Consider the following 7,719-nt stretch of genomic DNA (forward strand, 5'->3'; position numbering starts at 1 on the left):
ACCTCCACAACAAAAGTTTGCTCTCTCTAGCCAAAGAACCAGGAAAAAGGCAGTAAGATGGAAAACTTTTAAACAATTGCTCTACTGCAGCCAAACTCCACAGAAAACACTGCGGCCCCACCCTCACTCCATTCAGGTGACATCAGAGTAAAGACTGTGGACTTTCATCCCCACCTGGTGATAACAAGCCCTCCCCACCTCCCTCCTCCACAACAATGTCAGTGGAGACCAGGTGAGGAGGCTGGATTCCAACCCCACCCAGCAGTAAAGAGGCAGCACTCCTCCCTTCCCAGGCCTATCACCAAGGCCTAATGGGGAGCTCTTATGTCCATGAAGCAGTAACAAGGAGCCCCTCCCAGGAACAAAGAGGCAGCAGTAGTCAGAGGAAGTCTGTTCTGCTCTGTTTAAAGACTTAACTAAGATCAAGAGTCTCATAACATAACACCCTGGTTGCAGTCAAAGATCACTCCTCACATCAAGAACCAGAATGATCTCAAAGAAAAGAAGACAATTTGTAGACACTAAGACCAAAATGATACAGATGTTAGAGTTATCTGATAAGCATTCCAAAAGAGCAATCATCAAAATGCTTCCATGAGCAACCATGAACAGGCCTGAAACAAATGAAAAATGAAAAATTTCAGCAAAGAAAAAGAAGACAGAAAGAACAAAATATAAATTTCGGAACTGAAAAATGCAATAACCAAAATAAAAAACTTGATGGATGGGTTAAATAAAATAATGGAGAGGACAGAGAAAATCAGTGAACTTGAAGATAGAACAAAAGAAATTACCCAGTCTGGAAAACAGACTGAAAAAAAAAATGAACAAAGTCTTAGGGAAACGTGGAATTACCACAAAAAAATCTAATATTCATGTCATTGGCATACCAGAAGATGACAGAGGGAAGGGCTGAAAAAGTACTCAAAGAAATAACAGCTGAAAGTTTCCCAAATTTAGCAAAAGGTAGAACTTACAGATTCAAGAAGCTAACTCCAAGCAGAATAAACCCAAAGAAATGCACACTAAGACACATAATAAACAAAGAAAAAACCTTGAGGGCAGCCAGAGAGAAAAGATGCATTATATACAAGAAAAAAACCAAAAAACTCTTGAACAACATCATATTTCTCATCAGAAACTATGGGAGGCCAGGAGGAATTGGCGTAACATTTTTCATTTTTCAAGTGCCAAAGGAAAAGAAGTGTTAACCCAGAATCATATATCCAGCAATGATATCAAATGAAAGGGGAATCAAGACATTCTCAGATGAAGAAAAACTAAGGGAATTTGTAGCCAGATTTATCCTAAATGAATAGCTAACGGAAGTTCTCTAAACAGAAAGGGAATGATAAACGAAGGAATCTTGGAACATCAATGAAGGAAGAAATAACAGAAAGAACAAATACATGGGTACATATAATTTCCTTATCATAAGTCTCCTAAATTATGCTTAATGGCTGAAGCAAAAATTATAACATGTCCAATGTAGTTCTAAATGTACGTAGGAAGTTAAGACAATTTTAAATGGGGGAGGGTAGCTGGGCATGGTGGTACATGTCTACAGTCCCAGCTACTCAGGATAAGGTGAGAGGATCACAGTAGCCCAGAAGTTTGAGGCCATAGTGTGCTATAATCGTGGCTGTGAATAGCCACTGCATTCCAGCCTAGACAACATAGCAAGACCCCATCTCTAAAAATTACTTAATTAATTAAATGGAGAAGGGCAAAGGGATGTTAAGGGAGATAATGTTTCTACGCTTTACTCAAACTGAAAAAATGATGGTATGAGTAAACTAGTAAGCTATATCTATATAATGTAATACCTAGACAACTACTAAAAAAATCTATACAAAGATATACTAAAAACACCATACATAAAAATAAAATTTTAAATATGTTCATCTAACCCACAGGAAGTCAGGAAAAAGAAAGCAGAAAAATTAAAAGCAGAACAAAAAACAAAGAATAAAGTGGAAAACTTAAGTCCTAAAATAACAGTAATTACATTAAATGTAAATGATATAAATATACCAATTAGAAGACAGAGATGGGCAAGTGGATAAAACAGGACCCAATTATATGCTTGTCTACAAGAAAGTCACTTCGAATATAATAATGTAGTAGATTAGGCAGTCTCTAGGAAAAAAAAATCCTTATGTATTGCTATAAGATTGAAAGTAAAAGAATGAAAAACGATACAGTGTATAATGCAAATATTAATCAAATAAAAGCAAAAGTGGCTATATTATTATTGGATAAAATAGACTTCAGAGCAAAGAAAATTACCAGAGACAAAGAGGGACACTGTATGATAAAAAGGTCAATCCACCAAGAAAACATAGCAATCCTAAATGCACATGCACCAAAAAAGAGAGCTGCTAAATACGTGAACAAAACTGATAGGATTCGTGAAAGGAGAAAAATCCATAATTATAGTTGGATACTTCAACCCTCCCTTTAACAATGGATAGAATAGCTAGACATAAAATCAGCAAGGATACAGAACTCAACAAAAGTACAAACTACCAACCTTCCCTTTAACAATGGATAGAACAGCTAGATATAAAATCAGCAAGGGTACAGAACTCAACAAAAGTACAAACTACCACAACACATCCAATATGAAATAGATAAATTCATAACCTTATAACTATCAAAAAAATTTAATTTGTAAAAGCTCCTGAAAAAGCAATTCCCAGATGGTTTCACTAAAGAACTCTACCAGATGAATTCTAGTAGATGAATTAGTTTCAATTCTACATTGTATCTTCCAGAAAATACAAAAGGAGAGAACACTTACCAATTCATTTTATGAAGCTAGTATTTCCCTGATATCAAACCCAGATAAAGACAGTACCAAAAGAGTTTCAGACTAATATCTCTCATGAATACAGATGCAAAAATCCTTAACAAAATATTATCAAACAGAATTCAGCAATATATAAATACAATTAATATACCATGACCTAGTGAGGTTTATTCCACAGATGAAAGGCTGGTCCAATATATATATATATAAAAAAATCAATAAAATTTACCATATTGACAGGCCAGAGAAGAAAAATTAAATGATAATATCAATTGATGCAAATAAAGCATTTGACAAAATTCAACACCAATCCATGAAAAAAACTCAGGAAACTAGGAAGAGAGAACTTCAACTCGATAAAGAGCAACTACAAAAGCCTGCAGATAACATTATAATTAATGGTGAAAGACTAAATGCTTCTAAGAAAACAAGGCGAGGATGTCCACTGTCATCCCTCCTATAATAAACACAGACATTGTAGCCAGTGCAATTAGGCAAGAAAAGGAACTAAAAGGCATACATATCAGAAAGTAAAAAATAAAACTGTTCCTATTTGCAAATGACATGACTGTCTACATAGAAAACTGAAAGAAATCTAAACACTTAGTGAGTTCAGCAAGGTCACAGGATACAAAATAAACATACAACACCCAAGTGTATTTCTACATACTAGCAATGAACCCATGTAAAGCAAAATTTTAAAAACAGAAACACCTACGTGTACATCTAACAAAACATGGGCAGGATCTGTATGTTGAAAACTACAAAGCACTGATGAAAGAAATCAAAGAGCTAAATATATGGAGAGCCATACAATGTTCGCGGATTGGAAAAGTGAACACTAAAATTTTTTGTAGACGACTGTTCTAAATTTATATGGAAAGGCAAAAGAACTAGATTAGCTAAAACAATTTTGAAAAAGAAGAATAAAAGTAGGAAGAATCAATCTGATTTCAAGACTTATTATGCAGCTGTAGTAGTCAAAACTGTGTGGTATTGGTGATGGAACAGGGAACTCAGAAACAGACCCACAAAAACAAGCAACGCCAACTGATTTTTGACAAAAGTACAAAAGCAATTCAATGGAGGAAGAACAGTCTTACAAATACATACAAATGGTGCTGGTTAGATATTCATAAGCAAAAAAACGAAGAAACACTCAACCTAAACTTCATACCATATACAGAAATTAACTCAAAATGAATCACAAATTTAAACATAAAACATAACTATAAAACTTTTAGAAGAGTTCAAAGGATAAAATCTTCAGGAACTTGGGTTGGGCAAAGAGCTTAGACTTGACACCTAAAACACAATCTAAAAGACAAAAAATTGTTAAACCAGACTTTATCAAAATTATAAACTTTTTTTTTTTTTTTTTGAGACAGAGTCTCACTCTGTCGCCTGGGCTAGAGTGCCGTGGTGTCAGCCTAGCTCACAGCTACCTCAAACTCCTGGGCTCCAAGTTAGCTGGGACTACAAGCATGCACCACCATGCTGGCTAATTTTTTTTATATATATATATTTTTTTAGTTGTCCAACTAATTTCTTTCTATATTTAGTAGAGACAGGGTCTCGCTCTTGCTCAGGCTGGTCTCGAACTCCTGAGCTCAAACGATCCACCCGCCTCGGCCTCCCAGAGTGCTATGATTACAGGCGTGAGCCACTGCGCCCGGCCAAAATTATAAACTTTTGCTCTGCAGAAGACCCTGTTAAGAAATGAAAAGACAGGTTGGGTGTAGTGGCTCACATCTGTAATCTCAGCACTTTGGGAGGCTGAGGCAGGAAGATCACTGGAGGCCAGGAGTTTGAGACCAGGCTGGGCAATGTAGTGATACCATGTCTCTACAAAGACATAAAAAAATTAGTCAGGCATGGTGGCATGCACCTGTAGTCCCAGCTACTCGGGAGGCAGGAGGATCGTCTGAGCACAGGAGTTGGAGGCTGCAGTGAGCTATGATGATGCCACCGCACTCTAGCCTGGGCAACAGTGTGAGACCTTGCCTCAAAAAAAAAAAAGAAAAGAAAAACAAAGAAACAAAGACAAACTAGCAACTAGGAGGAAATATCTGCATCTGCAAACCACATAACCAACAAATGACTAGTATCTATAACACACAAGGAATTCTCAAAACGCAACGTTAAAAAAAAACAACTAAATCCAATCACAAAATGGGCAAAAGATACAGACAGACATTTGTCCCAAGAGGATATAGATGGCAAATAAGCACATGAAAAGATGTTCAATATCATTAGCCATCAGGGAAATGCAAATTAAAACCACAATGAGACATCACTACACATCTATTAGAATGGCTAAAATAAAAAACAGTAACATCACCAAATGCTGGCAACGGTGTGGAGAAACAAGATCACACATACACTGATGGTGGGAATGTAAAATAGTAAAACAGTTTGGCTATTTCTGTAAAAAGCATGCACTAGGACCTGGTGATTGCATTTCTGGGCATTTATCTCAGAGAAATGTCAATTTACGTTCACATAAACCTGTATATGAACGTTTATAGCAGCTTTATTTGTATAGTCAAAGATTGGGAAACAGCCCAGATGTCCTGCAATGAATAGTAAAACCAACTACTTGTGGTATATTCACAGCCTCCACGCAATAAAAAGGAACAAACTACTGATATACATAATAGCTCTGGATGAATCTCCAGAGAATTATGCTAAGTGGAAAAAGCCAATCCTAAAAGGCCGTGTGATTCCCTTTATTTGGCATTCTTGACACACCAAAATTAGGGAAATGGAGAACACATCAGTGGCTGCCAGGAGTTGAGGGAGTGGGGGCAGGAGGGACATGGGTGTGGCTATAATAAAAGGCAACAGGAGCCGATCCTTGTGGTTATGGAAATGTTCTGTATCTTGAATTTTATTGATTACAATATCTGACTGTGATATTTGCTATAGTTTTGCAAAATGTTACCACTGGAGAAAAGCAGGTAAAGGGTTATGGGAGCTCTCTGTACTATTTGTTATGACTGCATACAATAAATTTTTATGTATAATTTCTTAAAATTTTACAGTTCTAATTTTCTCAATGCTATGTAGTATCATTGATATATCTCAAAATAAAAACTATCTGAAAATTTTAAAAGTAGATGGTACTCTATTTTTTTCACATGCAGCCAGGAAAGACTGAGATTATTTAAAAAGCAGCTCCTTTGTGATACAGATATATTAAATAAGGTAAACACTGGTACTTAATAAACTGTGCATTCAAATTTAAACAAGAACAACAGAAATTCATGTCTGAGTATGTATTTCTGAGATTCAAGTAAGTCTTTAAAAGTGAATTGTGGTGATGGCTGTGTAACTATGAATACACTACGAACCACTGAACTGTACACTTTGAATGAGTGAATTGTATGATACGTGAATTGTATCTCAGTAAAGCTGTTATTTAAGGGAAAAAAGTAATTTAAATGTGAAAAGTACTCTCAAAAAAATGAGGATACACTGATCTTTATCCAACTTTCCAAGAACCAGTCCTCAGCTAATTTACAAAGCTACAAAAGTGTTATGTATTTTCCTATCAGGTGGTTCTACACAGCAAAACATGGTTTTTGACTATGATACACAGAGCTGCCCTGCAAAAAAGGTTTCAAATCCCAGGCCACCCATCCTAAAGCCATCTGCTCAGAGCAGTGTACCTGGAAATCAACCTAAAAGTACAGACTGCAAAACAAGGCACAAGGAAATCCCAAGAGTCCCCTTGGCTCTGTTCTGGGGAAAGGGGCGGAGACGGCAGGTAGGGAACACTGGGGTCGAGGTGTAGGCACAACCGTAAAGTTTTCCATTAAATCTCAGCACATAACAACTCACATCCAAGTCAGATACAATTTCGAGAGGCGTAAAGATGCTGTTTCTGTGGGAAATAGGCTGTTTCTACGGGAAATAGGCTTCATCTCAGTCACCCTGTTTGACCCAACTTTGGGCAGCAGGTGCGGGGACAGCGCCAAGGTCAGCGCCCCGACCCGCGCGGGCGGTCCCAAGCCAGGCCGCCCCAAAGCTGGACGCTCCGACAGGACGCGAGGACGCGATCCAAGCAGGCCAGCGCCTTACGGACAAAGCAACGCGGACTACTCGGGCGGGAAGGAGGGAGCGGTCCGAGCAAGAAGGACGCGGTCAGACCGCGGCCTGCCACGTGACACCCGTCGCGACCTTGGGGTCACCCTGGATGCCGCGCCGTCCGCTCCCTTACATCCGCCGCCCAGCCCGCCCCGCGCTCACCCACAACCAATGGCGCGCCGCTCCGCGCCCCGCGCGACCTCGGCGCGCGCCCGTACCCGCCAATCTCCGCCTGCCGGGCGGGCACTGCCGCGCCATTGGCTACCATGCCCGTCCGTCAGGCCCCATCCCTCCCACCACCCTCCGTCAGCCCTGCTCCATCCAGCTCCACTCCCCTGTCACCGCGGCGCCCGCGGCATCAAGGGCGCGGCGGCCTCAGCCTCTGCCACGAGCCCAGACCCCGGACCGACAAGCGCCGCGCCCCCTGGCACTGCGCTGGGATCGGCGGCAGTGCGCGGTTACCTGTCTCCGGCTCAGCTCCACCCGAATGAGGCGCCGACACCCCACTCCGGGGCACCAAACTCTCGGCCCCGCCCCGGCGTGTGGCGTCAGCACGTAGCCCTACCCCGGAGGAGAAGGCCCGCCCATCTCGCTGTAGGCGGAATCGCGACGTCACAGAGCTGCGCCGGGCGTGACCGCGCAGGTGGGGGCGTCACGGCAGGACAGATCCGGTCTTTTTGCGCAGCTAGGGAGAGCGTCTGGTCTGTGGACTTCCAACGGTTTCTACTCTCGTTTTGTAAAACTAAGATGTGTCCAACGCCTCGTAGGAACCCATCAAATGATAGTTGCCTTAATGCGACATTTGTCACTGCACAAAA

General features: G+C 40.5%; 1 protein-coding gene across 1 annotated transcript in view; it reads right to left on the reverse strand.

The window, feature by feature from the left end:
* Window positions 1-7,517, reverse strand: part of OGDH (oxoglutarate (alpha-ketoglutarate) dehydrogenase (lipoamide)) — an 89,069-nt gene extending 81,552 nt beyond the window's left edge. Inside the window, exon 1 of the mRNA XM_012646935.1 lies at window positions 7,364-7,517. The gene's annotated coding sequence lies outside the window, so the exon portion shown is untranslated. The remainder of the gene's footprint in view (window positions 1-7,363) is intronic.
* Window positions 7,518-7,719: the final 202 nt, after the last annotated feature.

Source organism: Propithecus coquereli, unplaced genomic scaffold (assembly GCF_000956105.1).
Source record: "Propithecus coquereli isolate 6110/MARCELLA unplaced genomic scaffold, Pcoq_1.0 Scaffold252, whole genome shotgun sequence".
In the NCBI taxonomy this organism is placed as follows: Eukaryota; Metazoa; Chordata; class Mammalia; order Primates; family Indriidae; genus Propithecus; species Propithecus coquereli.